This window comes from Gossypium raimondii, chromosome 8 (assembly GCF_025698545.1).
Source record: "Gossypium raimondii isolate GPD5lz chromosome 8, ASM2569854v1, whole genome shotgun sequence".
Classification (NCBI taxonomy): Eukaryota; Viridiplantae; Streptophyta; class Magnoliopsida; order Malvales; family Malvaceae; genus Gossypium; species Gossypium raimondii.
In genome coordinates, this window is record NC_068572.1 from 41,169,000 (window position 1) to 41,188,431 (window position 19,432).

Genomic DNA, 19,432 nt, shown 5'->3' on the forward strand with positions numbered 1-19,432 from the left:
TGCGCAGTGGCAGAGTTAGAACCCCTAGGTGCGGCGCACCTAGGGTTTGACATTGTTTCGATTTGTTTTCTCTTTTTGGGCTAGGGTTAGGTTATTGGGCCTGTAGGTTGTGGGTTAGTGTTTAGGTGGGTTGGTTTGTAAAAAATTAGGTTTTGGGCCGGGCAAAAATGGGCTTGTACAGCTGCCCCTCTTTGCTCGTTGTCGTGTAACGAGAATAGAGCAAAGACTAAGAAAGACCAATTTTGTCTGGCCTCGCCGCTTCTCGACTTCTTTTGACGCTTCTCTTCTTCAAGTAGCCTCATTCCAGCCCACTGTGTCTTGTCGCTTGACTCCGCTCCACTGCACTTCAAGGAGACCTGACTTGTAGCTTCAGTCTTCTTCGCAGCAACTTCAGGGGGATAGGATTCGTGGTTTTAGTCCATTCCACTGCAACGTCAAGGAGATAAGACTTGCTATGGTAAATTTAATTTGACCTACTGCAACTTCAGAAGTATAGGATTCATCATTTTAATCCGCTCCACTGCAACTTCAGGGAGATAGGATTTGTGATTTTAATCCGCTCCATTGCAACTTCAGGGAGATAGGATTTGTGACTCTTCGTGGAAACATTTGCTATCTTCAGTCTGCTATACTGCAACCTTAGTGAGATAAAACTTGTAGTTTCAACTTGTTTTACTTCATCTTGAAGAAATTAAAATCTGATGCGATCTTCTCTCGCAATCAGAGAGAGATAAGTTCATGGTTTTAATCAGCTCCACTGCAACTTCAGGAAGATAGAATTGGCTTCTTCTGTCTGTTTAACTGCAATTTCAGGAAGTAAGATTCGTCGTCGTGGCTTCAATCTATTTACTTACAATTTCGGGAAAACGAGATTCACTGTCATAGCTTTAATATGTTTCACTGCATCGCTTGGAAGTAAGATCCACCGTTGTGGCCTCAATCTTTTTTAAATTGTAATGTCGGGGAAGTGAGATTCGCCGTTGTAGCTTCAATCTGTTCCGCTGCATCGCTTGGAAGTAAGATCCGCCGTTGTGGCCTCAATCTTTTAGATTGCAATGTCGGGGAAGTGAGATTCACCGTCGTAGCTTCAATCTGTTCCACTGCATCGCTTGGGAAGTAAGATTTGCCATTGTGGCTTCAATCTTTTGAGTTGCAATGTCGGGGAAGTGAGATCCGCCGTTGTAGCTTCACTATATTCCGCTGCACCGCTAGGAAAGTAAGATCCGCTGTTGTAGCTTCAATCTTTTTAATTGCAATGTCAGGGAAGTAAGATCCGCTGTTGTAGCTTCAATCTGTTCCACTGCAACGCTAGGAAAGTAAGATCCACTGTTGTAGCTTCAATCTTTTTAACTGCCGGGGAAGCAAGATCTGCTGTTGTAGCTTCAATCTATTCCACTGCAATCTGGAAGTAAGATTCGCCGTTAGCTTCAATCTTTTTAACTGCCGGGGAAGCAAGATCTGCTGTTGTAGCTTCAATCTATTCCACTGTAATCTGGAAGTAAGATTCGCCGTTGTGGCTTCAATCTTTTGAATTACAATGTCGGGGAAGCGAGATTCGCTGTCGTAGCTTCAATCTGTTCCGCTGCATCACCTGGGAAGTAAGATTCGCCGTTGTGGCTTCAATCTTTTGAATTGCAATGTCAGGGAAGTGAGATTCGCTGTTGTAGCTTCAATCTGTTCCACTGCATCGTCTAGGAAGTAAGATTCACCGTTGTGGCTTCAATCTTTTGAATTGCAATGTCGGGGAAGTAAGATTCGCCGTTGTGGCTTCAATCTATTCCACTGCAACGCTAGGAAAGTAATATTCGCTGTTGTAGCTTCAATCTTTTTAACTGCCGGGGAAGCAAGATCCGCTGTTGTAGCTTCAATCTGTTCCACTGTAATCTGGAAGTAAGATTTGCCGTTGTGGCTTCAATCTTTTGAATTACAATGTCGGGGAAGCGAGATTCGCTGTCGTAGCTTCAATCTGTTCTGCTGCATCGCCTGGGAAGTAAGATTCACCGTTGTGGCTTCAATCTTTTAAATTGCAATGTCAGGGAAGTGAGATTCGCTGTCGTAGCTTCAATCTGTTCCATTGCATCGCCTAGGAAGTAAGATTCACCGTTGTGACTTCAATCTTTTGAATTGCAATGTCGGGGAAGTAAGATTCGCCGTTGTGGCTTCAATCTGTTCCGCTGCATCGCCTGAGAAGTAAGATTCGCTGTTGTGGCTTCAATCTTTTGAATTGCAATGTCGGGGAAGTAAGATTCGCCGTTGTGGCTTCAATCTGTTCCGCTGCATCGCCTGAGAAGTAAGACTCACCGTTGTGGCTTCAATCTGTTGAATTGCAATGTCGGGGAAGTAAAATTCGCCGTTGTGGCTTCAATCTGTTCCGCTGCATCGCCTGAGAAGTAAGATTCGCCGTTGTGGCTTCAATCTTTTGAGTTACAATGGGGAAGTGAGACTCGCCGTTGTAGCTTCAATCTATTCTGCTGTATCGCCTAAAAGTAAGATTCACCGTCGTGGCTTCGATCTTTTAAATTGCAATGGGGAAGTAAGATTCGCCGTTGTGGCTTCAATCTGTTCCGCTGCATCGCCTGAGAAGTAAGATTCGTCGTAGTGGCTTTAATTTTTTGAATTGCAATGTCGGGGAAGTAAGATTCACCGTTGTGGCTTCAATCTGTTCCGCTGCATCGCCTGAGAAGTAAGATTCACCGTTGTGGCTTCAATCTGTTGAATTGCAATGTCGAGGAAGTAAGATTCGCTGTTGTGGCTTAAATCTGTTCCGCTGCATCGCCTGAGAAGTAAGATTCGCCGTTGTGGCTTCAATCTTTTGAATTGTAATGTCAGGAAGTAAAATTCACCGTTGTGGCTTCAATCTGTTCCGCTGCATCGCCTGAGAAGTAAGATTCACAGTTGTGGCTTCAATCTTTGCAATGTCGGGGAAGTAAGATTCACCGTTGTGGCTTCAATCTGTTCCGCTGCATCGCCTGAGAAGTAAGATTCGCCGTTGTGGCTTCAATCTTTTGAATTGCAATGTCGGGGAAGTAAGATTCACCGTTGTGGCTTCAATCTGTTCTGCTGCATCACCTGAGAAGTAAGATTCGCCGTTGTGGCTTCAATCTTTTGAATTGCTGCAAACTATGGTTTCTTCGATCGCTTATTGCCGACAGAAGGCAAGATCTGCTATCTTCATTAACTGCTCTCCGGGAACTCGACCAGTATAATCCATTTGATGGACCTATTTATGCCTAGTGTTTAGGATGTCATGATCGAAATGAATCAAAATTTCCTAACTAGATGTGTATGAATGATGTTTGCATGAATGCAGAATGTCATGAGAATGATCCATTTTTAATGTTTGAGTTATCATTACCCATTGTTTTATCACTAACGTGTTACGACGCCTTCTTGCTTGGTTGGCATATCCAAAGAAACACTTAATCAGATTGCCCCCACTGTAAACCTCCAAGTTCAATCCACTGGATGCAAAATTTAAACCATGTAAACCTCCAAGTTCAATCCATTGGATGCAAAATTTAAACCATGTAAACCTCCAAGTTCAATCCACTGGATGCAAAATTTGAACCATCTTTCTCCCGCTGTAACCCAAGGATAGAAAGACTTGGCATTTTCTCGATCCTCTGTTATCATAATTCAATGATACAGAATGTGAAACTCTTTGGTCTCCTACACCATTCCCAGGGTGTCATACCAAATGTTTATGCACAATTGCAAAATTGTTCTCTGAGAAAACCTTTTCTCATCACTCGATGATCATTGTTTGTTTGTTCATTGAAGCCTTCACATCTTGTGATTTTGTTCAATCAATATTTGGACAACAAAATCTGAAAGGATAGTCTTTATTTAGACTCTTCCTTCTTAGATATTTCACCCTTTAAACTTGGTGTTTTCTAAACAATAGTCTTGTTTCAGGCTCCTATATTATTTAGAAACTTCTAGAGTAATATGCAAAACTTCCATTGTGAAAGTATTACTAGTCCATTAATCATTATTCTAATGCAACATGCTTGCAAAAGATCACAACGATAGATAAAATAGAATTGATTTGAGACCATAGCTCGAAATGAATAAATTATCAAGGATAGCAAGAATAAAAAGAGGAATTGATTAAAACATGTATCTTGAAAAAGAAAAAAGTATTCCAAGAATAACAAATTCAATAGTATGAGGACTAGATGCCCCAGATATCGCAGCTTGAACTTCTCTGTACAAACTCTTTGAAAGACCATTCTGAGTTTGACATGTGTTTAGGAGATCTACAAGACTTTGTCGATGCCCCAAGATGTCGCCTACCCTTTCCTATTGATTCAGGTATAACAAGATCACCATATGCCCCGATCTGATCAAAATTTGAGCTGCTCTGATCGCCTCATGCCCCAATTTGATCCAAAATTTGAGTCGCTCTGATCACCTAATGTCCCATTATGATCAAAAATTTGAGCCGCCCTTTTCGGGTTTTCAACTCAAATCCCCTTTGGTCTCAAGGTGCCCTTTGCGGGTTTTCACCCTGGCTTCTCCTTTTTCTTTTTTCTTTTTTCTTTTTCTTTTCTTTTTTTCTTTTTTTTCCTTTCTTTCTCTTCTCTTTCTCTTTTTTTTTTTTTTGAACTCATTGGATTAGGCATGTCCTCGTTATCCTTTCCGATCAAGATTGACGCTTTTCCAGATAAGACCTTCCACATAAGGTTCTTCCCATCTTGGCATGAAGTTCTTTTTGTGTGGGAATGATCTTCTTCGATACCAAGTCCTTTCATGGAATTCTCTTATTCTTCTTCCTCTTTTTTTTTTGAGCTCGCATCTTTTGGTGCATTTGACCATGATGGATAACTTTGAACATTCCTCCTCGATCGGGATTGGGTCTAAAAACTCAGAAAGAATCTCATCTTCAATAGACAAAATCACGATAGGCCCAAGAGAACGGCATTGCCCCAGCAGAGTTTTTTTCCTTAAAGTGCCCTTTGTGGATTTTCACCTTGGTCCTTTCTTCTTCTTTAAACAAAGTGTTTCTTGACTAGATCCGAGTTTATAGGATTAGCAATCTTACTCAGGATTAGTGCTTCTCTGAAAAAAAGGTCTTCTTTACAACACGGAGACATCCCCGGCTTGGCATTCATTTTCCTCTAGAATCCTTTCGTTAAGGAAGAATCTTTTTCAACATCTAGCCCTCTCGTGGAATTCTCTGAAACGAGCCTATTTATTACGGGCTCATATCATTTATTTCTGGTACATCCGACCCCTGATGAATAGCTTTTAACTCTTTTCCTAGGGTCAACTGATCACATCGAGATTGGATCCCTCTAACCAGCAATAAGGGGATTTCAATAGGTAAAACTACCTTAATCCTGTAAACCAAAAAGAGAGGTGTTGCCCCAATACAGATGTTTGACAAGTAATGAGGGCAAATGGTAATTTATCATGCCAGTCCTTGTTCACCTCTAGGTAATTCGGTGACAAAATGTGCTGTCTGCTTTTGAATTGATTTCAGACTTCAGTTATCATGCTATCATTTAAGTTCAATGCATTTTCCAATACCATCCTCTCTGAAATTCTATATCGGTATAGGATAACCTTGATCCATGAAGTAGCCTCTCAAAATGAAGCAATGCCCATTAGAAGTCTTCGATAATGGTGATGTCCATGCCCCATTTCGCTCAAAATTTGAGTCGCCCTTTTTCGGGTTTCCAACCCAGATCCACCTTTGGTCAAAGCGCCCTTTACGGGTTTTCGCCTTGACCTCTCCTTTTTCTTTTTCTTCTCTTTTTTTATTTTTCTTTTTTTTCTATTTTGACTTTAATTTTTGATTTTTTTTGATTTTTTTGATTTTTTTAATTTTTTTTTTGATTTTTTTTTTAGTCTGAACTCATGAGATTAGGCAAGTCCTGGTCATGCTTTTCGACCAGATTCAATGTTATTCTAAAGTCTTCCACATGAGATCTCCCACTTTCATCTTGTATGTGAGAAACCTTCTTTGGTATCAGATTTCTTTCATAGAGCCCTTTTGGTACGCAACTGCGACAGAAAAATTTGGATCTTCCTCTTTAATCAGGATAAAATCCAACAACATCTCTAAGGGATGGAAACTCGACTTCAAATGGGCAAAGCTATGCTGACTCCACGAGAAAGGCATTGCCCCGGGTATGATCATACAAAGACATCTTTGAACTCTAGAGGTAACTCAACAAGGTCTTGCTTTGTCTCTGTGGTCAAGTCAATTCTAGTCTTCACCAAGCTCACAATTTCTAATGATTCCTTGAGAGGTAGGATCTATTTATCCTCTTGTTCTACCATCCTCAACAAGTCCGAAGATAGGCTATAATCTATGTCATCTTCAAAGTCGTGAGATCCCTCTAAACACTTGTCTCGCTCAAAAGGAGATTCTAAGTCTGTAGCAGTGTCATTCATGTCGTTGATATTTGGGGACCTATTATAGGTACGAAAAATGTATGAATTTAAGAATGATTATTTTTACGAATGAATGGTTTGGAAAAAGAATGAAAGAATAATTATTCATAAAGAATGAAAGAATAGTGGCTCAAAAATGATCGCAAAGATGCATTTCATTAAAATGAGTCTATTTCACAAAAGAGTTCTTGTTGCTTCTAGGCTAAAAGCAACAAGTTTGTTTTGAATATTACTCTAAGTAAGTTCTAAATACTATAGGGGTCTCTTCTACAGTCTGATTATTTAGAACACCCCCAAGTTTATAAGGGCGGATATCTAACAAGGTCCCTTTTTGTCTTCATGTATGACATTGATATGAACATTTTTTGACCCCTTCACAGAACTCAATCCCGTTGGACCTTAGCTAACCGCTCATGTATTTGTAGTTGGTCTTGCCTCCCCTTTTGGAGTTGTTCAAGTTCTTCCAATCTTTGGCCCATGTCCTTTTGTTCCTGTTCGGGTACCGCAAGAATGTTGGCTTTTCCAGATTAGCTAAAATAATTTTATTCAATTAGGGTCACTTTGTGAAAATCTAATGCATATAATGCAATGTAATGCAAATGCATGAATGCAAAAAGAGACGTTGATTTTTTTGATTCAATTATATTAGAAGAACTTTACTAGAAAACAAATCTCTTTACATAAAGCGGATATACATACGGCCTTGCCCTTATATTCCAAGACAACGATCCTTTTCTTCATTCGCGCGTTAGATGAATCTCACGAACTCTTCGAAAGGGACGTCTCTTTTATCTCCTTTTTGCTTGATCCAGGCCTCAGCTCGTTACTCGTTTATCCTCATGATGCTCGTTGGCTCCACTTTAAGAAAGTTCAGTGGTTCTTGAATAATCTTTGTCATCTTGAATCATCGGGCATCAGAGCAATAGTTGTGTTGTCTTCTATCATCTTTCTCTTGTTGTGTTTTCTCAGAACATATTCGGGCAACCGTATTATTTTCCACTTTATCAAAAGACCCATTTCCTTATGACAAGCTCTTTATTTAACAACCGAACCTGAATCAACACCTCTTTATGATAAAAATGCAATGCAATCATCAAAAAAGGAAAATAGGTTAGTACAAAGCAAAAGCAAGCAAAAATAAATAGAACCCCTATTCGGGTGAATACTAGGGGTTCGAAGTTGTTCTACCTAGGGTGGGCTCCTAAGGTTCACTACATGAGGTTTGGTTCTAGAGTAAGGGTACCCGAACCAGCAGATTCCTCGATCCTCACCCATTATAGGCTCATACGGACCGAGTTCGGTTCAGGGGAATACATTTCCCTATGGCTACACGGAGATGAAAATCTCACGAAGACATAGGTACGGATGTATCCCGAAAGCAATCCACTATCCTGCACGGAGGTGAAAACCTCACGAAGGACTAGCTTCTCACTCCCACTTAAAAGGTGTGACCAACGGTCATGCAATGCAATGCAGGAAAATATAAAAATTTAAAATACAAAACATGATGAAAACTATAACTCAAAACAAATGAAATGCAATAAGAGGATCGTATATTTAAATCAAATTTTCAACTTTCGACAAAAAGACAAGAAATAATCAACTCGTGGCTTGACTCTCTTATTTTATGTCCCCAGTGGAGTCGCCAAGCTGTTGACACCATTTTTTGGATGGAAAAACGGGGTCGACTTGGGTTTTGAAAAATGAAACGGGAGTCGCCACCAATCCTTTTTTATGAGGTGTGATTGGATCACCTCGAAAAGTGGTTGTTTTTAATAAACGGTTTGATTTTATTAAACAACAAGTTTGGTCCACGAAATTAAAAAAAAAACGGGTTCGGGAGTCGGTTACGCACGAGGAAGGATTAGCACCCTCGATACGCCCAAAATTGGTACCTTAGTTGATTACTTAATGTCTTAACGTCGAAAATTGAGAATTTTGGAAAATTTTAAAAATACGATCCTTGTATTAAAACGTTGAAAATTTTCAGGAAAAGGGCATGTTTCACGTTATTCGAGAAAGAGAATCATATCCAGTAAATTAGGACAAAATGTCTCGAATTCTCGATACACGAATGAAAATGCTTGTTCAAAAGATATTTAACTATCTTGGATAAAAAAAAAGGGATCACGACCAGTAAGTTAGGACACGATCCTTTTTTTAATTCCCGATATCGTTTAAAACTTGAGTTTGAAAAGATTCATGTAATAAAGTTAAAAAGAATATTCAATTGTTTAAATCAAATGAAGAAATCGCAACCCAATACATTAGGACACAATTTATCAAAATATTAAACATTGAATATTACATTTATTTCGAAAAATCCTCGTCTCGAGAAAATAACGTGTCACATCCAATGCGTTAAGACACAACATATTAAATTCTCGATAATGAGTTTTTTATCATTTTTAAAAGAGTAATCTCGATTATTTAAGTTCAACGAAGAAAATTGGAACCCAATACGTTAGGGCTCGATTCTCTCAAAGATCCAAAATACCGAATATTACTTATTTCTAAAATTTCTTGCTTGAAATCTAAATAAAAGTGGGTGTAATGGAATAACAATGATAATGATGTAAGTAAAAATAATAATACGAGCAATAGCATCAAAGATAAGATAAAATAAAAAGGACAAATCAATAGCATACAGAATAAATATATAAGCAAATAAAGTTAAAGCATTCGCTTAAAATAATAATGAAAATGTAAATAAAGAGATAAACAAAAAATGAACAAAACTATATAAAAATAAAAGATATATATATTATATACATAAATACATTTGTACAAAAAAAGGATATGTAAGTTGAAATATAGAAAATATACGTAAGAAAAAAAATAGGTTTTTAAAACATAAAAAGTATGTATAAATATGTTTATATGTAATAAAACACGTATATAAAAACACGTATGTATATATGAAATACAACAATAATAAAGTATAAATATGTACATTTATATAAATGGAAAAAGTAGATATGTAGACGTATATATATATATTATAAAGCATAAACATAAGTATTTAAATAAAATTGTATGTATATACATATATATTACATAAAGATAAAAGGTATAAGTATGTATATTATAAAATAAAACCGTGTAAGTATGTACATATATAGATGAATTATAAAGTAAGTAAAATATGAGTATGTATATAACAAAGTCTAAAACGGTATAAATAGGTAGATTAAATGCAATAATAATAATAATAATAATAATAATAATAATAATAATAATAATAATAATAATAATAATAATAAACTAAATAAAAAAAGGGCTAAATTGAAAACCAAAACAAAATAAGAGGAAAAAAAATCAAAAATGAAAAGAAGTCAAGGATTAATCCGTGACGTGCTTGAAAGGAGAGGGGCTGAGGCTGCAAATAAACCGAAGCCCCCAAAACGGAGCGTAGCAGTGGACTAAATTGAAACAAAAGTAAAACTTTGTGGCCAAATTAAAAATAAAAGAAAATGCGAAAAGGGGCCAAATTGCGACACACTTCAAAGTCAGAGGGACTGCGCGCGCAAATGTCCCCTTTAGCGAAAACACGCGGATCCTCCCCTCGGGTCGGGTCACCGCGCGGGTCAAGGGAGCCTTAAACATCGCCGTTTTGAAATTCCTATAAAAGCTTTTTTTTTTGCTATTTCATTTCTTAAAAAAAAACATAAGAAAAAACAAAAGGGTCTTCCCCTTTCTCTGCTAGGGTTCCAAACTTGGAACCCCGCCGCCGTCTGCCGCATCTCCATCGCAGCGCCACAAAGGACGGTGGTCGGAGTCGTGCGAGAAAAATGGGTTTTTAACCCTCATCGTGTGGTATCCTTGAGATCTCAGATCTCTCAACCCGCGGGAAAGAGGGAAACCCACAACCCCTCTCGGACTCGAATTGACGACGGAGGAGAAGCCCTCCGATGGCGCAACCACGGTGGTTCCCGGTGAGTCCCCTTTCCCTTTTTGATTTTTCTATTTAATGTACGAAATAAAGAAAATAAAATAAATAAAGAAATGCGAATCTGATATCCAAGCCTTGAATCTATTTTTTTGATTGTTTTATTTATATGAAAATGTTACAAAAGAAAAGAAAAAGCCCCCCGATTCAGTGATGAAGCCCCCTCCAAATACAAAGTAATGTTTGGCTTTTATAGCCTATCTATTTCTATATTTCTTTGCTGTCATTTTTGCTGCTATTTGCGTGTTTGTTCCTTTTTACAGGGTGATGGATGAGCTGATGGAGCAGGTGAGGGGGTTGGTGGTGCGGCGTCAGAGGCGTGCGGCGCGGTGGCAGAGCTAGGAACCCCTAGGTGCGGCGCACCTAGGGTTTGACATTGTTTCTGATTTGTTTTCTCTTTTTGGGCTAGGGTTAGGTTATTGGGCCTGTAGGTTGTGGGTTAGTGTTTAGGTGGGTTGGTTTGTAAAAAATTAGGTTTTGGGCCGGGCAAAAATGGGTTAGTGACAGAAGGTATTCAAAATATCATTTATAACTTCAGATTGCTTCGAGTCCGCTTCCCCAAAAAGCTTTAAGTCATCCACAAAAAATAGATGGATAGAGCTGGACCACCCTTAGCTAAAAATAGAGGTCTCTACCTCCTGTTATTCACTACATGAATTAAGTGTCCCAACCTCTCCATACGTAAGACAAATAAGTGAGGAGATAGGGGATCTCCTTGTCATAACTCCCTGGAAGGCCTAAATTTATCCGTGATCGTACCATTCCAGAGAACTTGAAACGTAGTTCAAGCCACACAATTCATAATTATTGTGATTAACATGGATAGCAACATTGCTTCTGAAATTGTATCCCTCAAGAAATCCCAATGAATTCTATTATATGCCTTCTCAAGATTAATTTTAAGAATTATCCCAGATTTTATACCTTTAAAATTCCTCAAAGAATGTACCACTTCCTGAACAATAACAATATTGTCCGAAATACTTCTATGTAACAACCTATTTTCAGTGGTGTCAAAAATAATAGTTTCGGGACCACGATTTTGATAAGTGATTTAGTATTTTAATATTTATTTAATGTATATAAGGTTATATTAGGGTCGTATTAAATTTTTGTTACGAAATTTTGAGGTTTATATAGTTAATTAGGTAAAAGGACTAAACCGTAAAAGATACAAAAGTTGGTTTCTATTAGTTAAATGGATTAAATGACTTTGGAAATATAAGTTAATGGATCTAGTTGATAATTATGCCATTTATTTTCATAGTGGACAATGATGGACATGATTTGGTTATTTTATAATCTTTTAAACTAAGGGTAAAATTGTAATAATTAAATAAACTCAAAATAAATCACTAAAATGTTATCATCTTCTTCCTTTTAATTTTTTTCAACCAAAAATACCATTAAAGAAGGAGCTTTAATTTTGGCTAGGGTTATTCAATTGCATGGTATGTGTTTGAATCCCGTTTTTAGTGATTTTTATGTTTTTGAGCTCGTTTTAGCATAGTTTAGTTAGTTCGAGGGTTAATTTGCAAAATTTTAAAGGATGAGGGACTTGCCATGGATGAATTTGAATATGTTTTAGGTTAAATTGATACATTATTAAACTTGGTTGTTAAATAAACTTATTTTGTTAAGTGATTTTTGATGAATTTAGGGTTAAAGGTTAATTTGTTAAAAGTGTAAAATTCCTTGAGGTTGATGAGAAATTTTGATAATTATGAGCTGTTTAGGACCCCTAGTAAAACTAGTTAGTATGTTTTTGTTAGAAAAATGGTGAATTTGCAAGTTTGGCTTAGGGACTAAATTATGTAAAAGTTAAAATATTAGGGGTAATTTCATTTCACATTGAAATGAGTTATGAACTAGAATTAATGATTTTTTTTACTATTTGAAATACTTAATTGAGTTGAATTACTATTTAGATCAAGAAAAGAATCAAAAGAACTTGAATCGAGGAAAAGCAAAAATCTCGGATTAGTTTCGACTTAGTTGTAACAACCATGGTGATTGAGGTAAGTTCATATGATTTAAATACTTATTAATTATTCTTTGGATTGATTATTAGTTAACGATATGTTAGATATAAGTTGACTCGACAATATTACGATAGCTTGAATACTTGACGATTTAATAATCTCATTTGAACCTTAAGAATTCTTAAGATACAAATGACATGTCATTAAGGATTATATGGTTTCAGGTGCTGATCCTAGATGTCCTACCGATGGCTAAGGTCTTGCATTTGTTACAGATTCTCCACAGCTCGTGTGAACATTATTAAAAATGATACGATTACATGAAAAGGCGCACTATGTGTGAGCATTCCCGAGTATCTGACGTAATTCTATATGGTTCAAAGGATAAGTAAAGGATAATGGAAAGGCATTAATATAAACTGATGGGTGTTAATGATATTAGGAAATGGAAAATTTGGTATTTGCAAATGAATGGAAAAAGGTTATTAAGCAAACATGTGAGAAACATGAATGTATGCAATTCATTTAATGATATATGCCATGTTACTTTGATGATATATTTTTAAGTTATCTACTACCTATGTGGATTGTTGTGAATAGGAAAGTAAAGTATTTATGTGATTCAATGAGCATGGTTGAATGATTTTATATTGATGTTCAATAAGTATGAATTTCTCTTATACAAGCTTATTATGCACTAGTTGCTTATGTAGTTGTTTTTCCTCTGTTTTGTAGATCATCGGAAGCTCAATCGATTGGAATTTGTCTGAGTCCTATCACACTATCCAACATTCAATTTGGTAGCTTTTGGTTATTTTGGCTATGGTTATAAATGACATGTATATGAATAGGTGTTGTTAATACATTATTTGGTTTACCTGGTTTGGTTATGTTTTTGAGTATATGTTTGTTGGACAAGTAATGCTTATTAAGAATATGTTTTTGGTCACTTTTGAGTGATATGTAAATACATGACTTGAGGTATGTCTATATGTGATTGAAATGGTTGAATGGTTTGTGGTTGTGATGATGTATGTTTAGGTTATAATGTGATTTTGAATTAGTATGAATTGAGGTACCTTTGAATGGCATATTGGTTAGAACTTATAAGTTGATTGATTTGGCATGTTTAGAGAATGTTCTGGTCAATTGAATGTATGGGTAAATAGTATATCTTGTTGGGCAAGGATAAGTATTGAAATAGCTTGTTTTAGGGGTTAAATTTGGAGCACACAGCCTGGGACAAGGGCTGTCACACGACCATATGCCACACACGGTCATCTCACACAGTCGTATGTCATTTATATTTAGGTGCAGTTTTCACACAATTTAAGACACGGTCTATGACACGACTATATGTCTCAAAACAAATTGTCACACGGTCTCGTATACGACCTGCAATATGGTCGTGTGACCCAACATCGAATGTACACACGGTTTGGCACACGGCCTGCGACACGACCGTATAACCCTATTTTGAATACCCACACGGGTGGATACATGGGCTGGGACACGGCCATGTGTCCCTACATCGAATGTCCACACGGTCTAAGCTATGTTACACGGCCGTGTGACCCCTATTTCCAAATTTTTCATGTTATTCCAAAACCTTCTTATTTGTTTTAAATTGAACCCCGATTATTTTTAAATTGTTTTTAGGGTCTTGAAGGCTCGATATAAGGCCCAAATGTGTATGATTGCTATGATTGTAATGAGTTATTGGAAATTAATTTAAATTGTATTTTTGATCTATTTTGAAGTTAAAGGTTCTGTTTTGTACAGTAAGTAATACTCCGTAACCCTAATCTAACGACGGTAATGGGTTAAGGGTGTTACATTCTACCCATCACAAAACTACATTGATTTTGTTTAGTAAGCCTCAACATTAGCGGTCTTAATCTGTTAACAATTGATTTGGTTATTATCTTATATAAAACCATACAAAAGCTAATTGAATGAAATTGAGTGATAATTTTTGGACTATCAACCTTTGGGATTAGAACAAGCAAAGTTTTATTAATCCTGTGGTGCACTGGACAACCTCCAAGCACCTATTGCACCATCGAGCAAACTGAAGGTCCAACAATATTGCACTGACTTTGATAAAACTTCATATGGAAACCATCAACTCCTGGTGCCTTAAGTGGGGCCATACCAAAAACTACATTACGAAAATCTAAATTTGTCATTTCCAACACAAGCCTATCTTTTTCAACTAGTGATAAATCTTGGAAATAACCTCTGCAGCGCAAAACACCATCAACTGAATAGTCTATGGAAAATAGACTCTTATAAAAATCCACAACATGTTTTAGTATAGTAGGATCAAAACACCAATCAACCTCATCCAACTTAAGGCCCTCAATTCTGTTCCTTCTACGCCGAGCAAGAGTCCTACCATGGTATTTTGTATTCCAATTAGACCTGTCCATGGGCCGGGCGGCCCGGCCCGGCCCGAAGGCCCGCCCGAAATATGGGAGGGTTTGGGTAAAAATATAGGCCCGGAATATGGGTAAAAACGGGCTAGGCCTCGGGCACAATTTTTTTGGCCCGGGCCCGGCCCGGCCTGAAAATATATTAAATATATATTTTTTATTTTTAAAATATAATAGTTTTTTATTTTAATACTTTACTTTCATTATAAAAGAAATATAATAGTTTAGTGTTTCTATTTTCAATAAAAGAGGGATAAGAAAACAATAAATCTAACTTCATTAGCTCTTGATTCTTATTCTGTGATATATACATTGTTGGTATATACAATGACATTCTTTAAAGCAAGTAGGTGCATTGAAGTCGTGTAATTTCCATTTCATTTCACCACTTAAAATAAAGTGTTATTTCTTGTCTCATGACTTATGTCTCACATACTTCAATTACTTGCGTGTAGGGTTTGATGAAAATTGAAAATCTAATTGAATTCATGTATGCCCATGATCATAAACCCACAATTCTTCTTAACTTGTGCACATGGTAGGTGCATTTTAAAATTTTAAGGTGATATGATATGTTGGAAGAATACCTTTACCAAGATAAATTGTTTGTAAAATTTAAAATTTAGCATATATATCTTAAAAGTGTGATATAGACATCCTGGGCCATTAGTTTCAAGGATCAATTATCAACCTTGGATAGAAATATCAAAATAGAAATAGAAATGGAATAAATAAACCCATGTATTGTATATGTTTAATAATACATATTAAATGTCAATTCATTATAAAAGAAATCATTTAATGATTTCCATTAGTTATTATTTTAATGTAAATATGTTACAAAATAAAAATAATAAAACATCAAGTTTGTTTTACTAATCAAATGTTAGATTTACTAGTTAGATTTTGTTATAACAATTAATACAATTAATACAATTAACAATTAATACAATTAATAATTTGATAATTTTATTAATCAAATGTTAGATTTTATTACAACAATTAATACAATTAACAATTAATAATTTGATAATTTTACTAACAAGCAACAACTAATTTTAATAACAATTAGTTTTAATTTTATTAAAAAAATAATTTTAATTAAAAACGGGCCGGGTCGGGCCGGGCCGGTCTCGGGCCTTTTATTTTTTCCTCGGGCCGGGCCTGGGCAAAATCTCAGGCCCATATTTTAGGCCGGGCCGGGCCCGGGCCTAGTAAGCGGGCTGAAATTTTTATGGGCCCGGCCCAAACCCGGCCCGGCCCGGCCCATGGACACCTCTAATTCCAATCACCATTCATAAGCCAAACTGATCGGGATTTCTGAAACCATTAGAGCTCCTCATGCTTCAACCCCTCCTCTAAAGCTTGTCTCAATTCTATTTCCCGAGTACGAAATCTCTCATTTAGCCTTAACTCCATTAGACTCTGTATTTTCCTCAGTTCGTAAACTAGTTGTCTTTTCTGGCTAAAGATGTTACCATAGACATGCTTGTTCCAGCCTTAGACCTTAACCAGAAATTGCTCAAGCATATTCACCACGGATTTTTCAGAATTCCAATTATTACTAACCAACATCCTAAACTTAGGGTGAAGCATCCAACTGTCAAGACATTGAAAAGGTCTTGTCCCCCTACCCATTGAGGTTTAAGGGACACTAAAATTGGGCGATGACCAGATTTTAACCTGTGCAAATTCTGAACTATGCAATCAAGCGTGAACATATCAAAACTAGTATTCCATGTAAAGTGAGACCTAAAACAACCCAAATCCCGAAGGCCATTATTAAAAAGAAAATCCTGAAACAGAAGACATCCATTCCTAGTTGTAGTTGTGCTACCTCTCCTTTCAGATATATCCAGGATCGGATTAAAATCACCAGCAATTAGCCAAAGTTCATCACATGACTCAACTACAGAATTCAAATGATCGCACAACATATGCCTATTAATTCATTGGGGACTAGCATGAACAACCAAGCAAAAAATCTCGACAATTTTTGGCCATTACCAATCCACATGTGAATAGCCTGAGAATTTAATCGCAAAATTTTAACATTAACAATATCATTCTAGAGAACCCAAATATCACATGAGAATCCATTCGCCACAATTCTACAAGAGTTTGAACACCCCAATTTGCTAATAACTCCATCAGCATGACAACCACTTATCCAGGTCTCAAATAAGCAAAAGATATCAGGACTAAACACACATCTATATTCAAAAAAAAATTTATGGAAATGGGGGTGGCCTGCTCCTTGAGAATTCCAAAAAATTAAATTTTAATCCATCAAAATATATGACAAGATCAAGCATCAGAACAAAACACGGCACTAGCAACTTACCCCAACGTCATGATCAGGAACTACTGTCAAATTCTCACCTTCTATCAAGGAAGTAAACCCCACATTCGAATGTTCCAAAGCCTTATGTAAATTACCCACAATACCCTCCATAGCTGCTGAAACGTCCACGGGAGGTTGCACGTTGTAGCTCGATTTACCATCAAGAGGATTTCTTTTTTTAATATTGTCCTCTAAAACAAGCTTAGATCCTTCTCCCAAAGATTCTTTCTCGGTAGCTCCAAATTTAAACATATTATTCTCCTTCCCAGCCCCAGTACCATGCGATTCAATCTCAATATCCCGAAATGTCGCGTGCTTTAATTTATCCAAATTGGACCCAGAATATCCTCATTACCCACTCTGCCCAACAAAACACCCATACCAAACCCATTAGTATTCTTTTTTTAGACAAACCCACCTCCACCATTATTGGGTATCAAAACCCTTCTAATAGACTTAAGCCCAAAATTTCCAATCAACCGTTTACCCTTAACCCTAACGTCCCTTCTCCTAACCCCAGCATCCCCATTAGCCGCCTCCACAATTTTCCTTTCTAAAAAAGACGTTCCTTTCCTTACTTCTATCACCGTTTCATTCTTAAATGAAAAAATCATCAGATTCTCCTCCATCACACCAGTTCCAATCGATTCACTCACCCTGTGATTGTTGATTCTTGTCTCCTCCCATTCAGCCTCCAACACGGAAAACTTAGAGCCCCCGAAACGGTTGTTACCACCGACAGTTCTTCCTTCCGATGGATCACGTGATTTCCTCCTTTACTGTCGCTCAATCATCATCTAAGGGCCAAACGCCTCTTCCTCCACTCGAGATTGGAGACCTGCATCCTCTGCCGCAGGCGATTTGTTTTCAGTGCATAACAACGAGGTATGTCCAAAAAGTCCACACGATAAACAAATATTAGGTAATCCTTGATACTCAACTATTTGGATTCTTCCATTGATTCTAACCTTTGAAACCAGGGGTTTTTTCAGATCCACACTAACAGCCAGTCTCGCGAATCTCCCTTTAACTGCCGCATCAGTCCGAGCATCGATCCTGTAAACCGATCCGATCATACTTCCGATGGCCCTTAGCAAAAAACCAGAGTAATATCATTCAGACAACCCCAATAATCAGATCCAAACTACCTAAGTATCCATCTCACTGTTGGCTGTCGAAAACTGGCTGACCAGGTTCTCACCGACAAGTAATGATCAAACACCACCCATACCACCCTATCAAAGTCATCTTTCTCCTGGAACCGGACAAGGTAAAAGTCATTTTACAGTTCCATTAACTGAAATCAGCCCCTACTATTCCATAGAACAGACACCTTGTTTAATAAAGTGTTGAAAGCTATTTCCTACCCAGTAATTTGATCACAATTGATAGAGCCATTTTCTTTTCAATTGACTTATGGACATGGTCCGAAAATGTGATAGGAAGGAATTCCATTCACAATTTCCGTCATCACATCTTCATCCTGTAACTTGAAATCTTCTTCCATACCAACACTCCCATTTGGATCCGATGAATCTGCCATCAACTTAATGTTGTATGAATCCTTTGCCACGATCTCCTCTTGCACCGTCTGCCCGTTTCCATCCATTGTCGGGTCAGACACCTCCGTAGTTAACTCCGGCCGTCATCTAATTTTCTTCGTAACCCTTCCGACACCACAATTCGAAGCCGTGGAATTCGCTCCAATAGCAAAATCAACTCGAGAGAGCATTTCAAACATGTTTTCTCTAATTGTAATACAAGTCAACTGTTAATAAAAATTCAAGTTTTGTTAACTTTCAAAATGATTGTGATGAAGACCAACATAATTTAGAATAGTTTAATAACTTCAGATATATTTAATTTATAATTCATGGATAAAGTATATACTAGTAGCATCATTCATGCTAACGTAAGCGGTGACCTCAACAAATCCAATTGTTAGCTCCACTCAAACGTTTACTTGGTAGACTCGAGACCATCGGCTGCTTCGTCTCAAAATATAATATTTATGACATGCCAACTTATTTCAAATAAAAAGTGGCAATTTTTTTTACACTTCATTGGAAATATTAAATACAATTGCTTATTGTATTCTATTTCTAAGGGTTTATCTGTATTTTTTGAAGATGATGATTCGATTGAGCCAAACTGATTGATAATATCAACTTCACTAATTTCTCTAAATTATATTAAATAATGCTAATGTCATGAGTAGAAATGGTGTTTTTCTTTTTGTATTTAGATATAAAATCAATAAAACAAAAGCATAGTGCAAATTGAATTCATGACACGATCTATCCATCTATCTATTTGTTTG

The 19,432-nt window shown here is 36.9% G+C and overlaps 1 long non-coding RNA gene across 2 annotated transcripts; it reads left to right on the top strand.

Annotated features, from left to right (window-relative positions):
* Positions 1-17,177: 17,177 nt before the first annotated feature.
* LOC105791476 (uncharacterized) lies at positions 17,178-18,917 on the top strand. 2 transcript variants are annotated; one of them, XR_001133009.2, is made up of 2 exons: positions 17,178-17,997; positions 18,093-18,917. It is a non-coding gene; the product is annotated as an uncharacterized LOC105791476 (long non-coding RNA). The 2 variants fall into 2 exon arrangements; XR_008198767.1 differs by having other exon boundaries at positions 18,105-18,917.
* Positions 18,918-19,432: the final 515 nt, after the last annotated feature.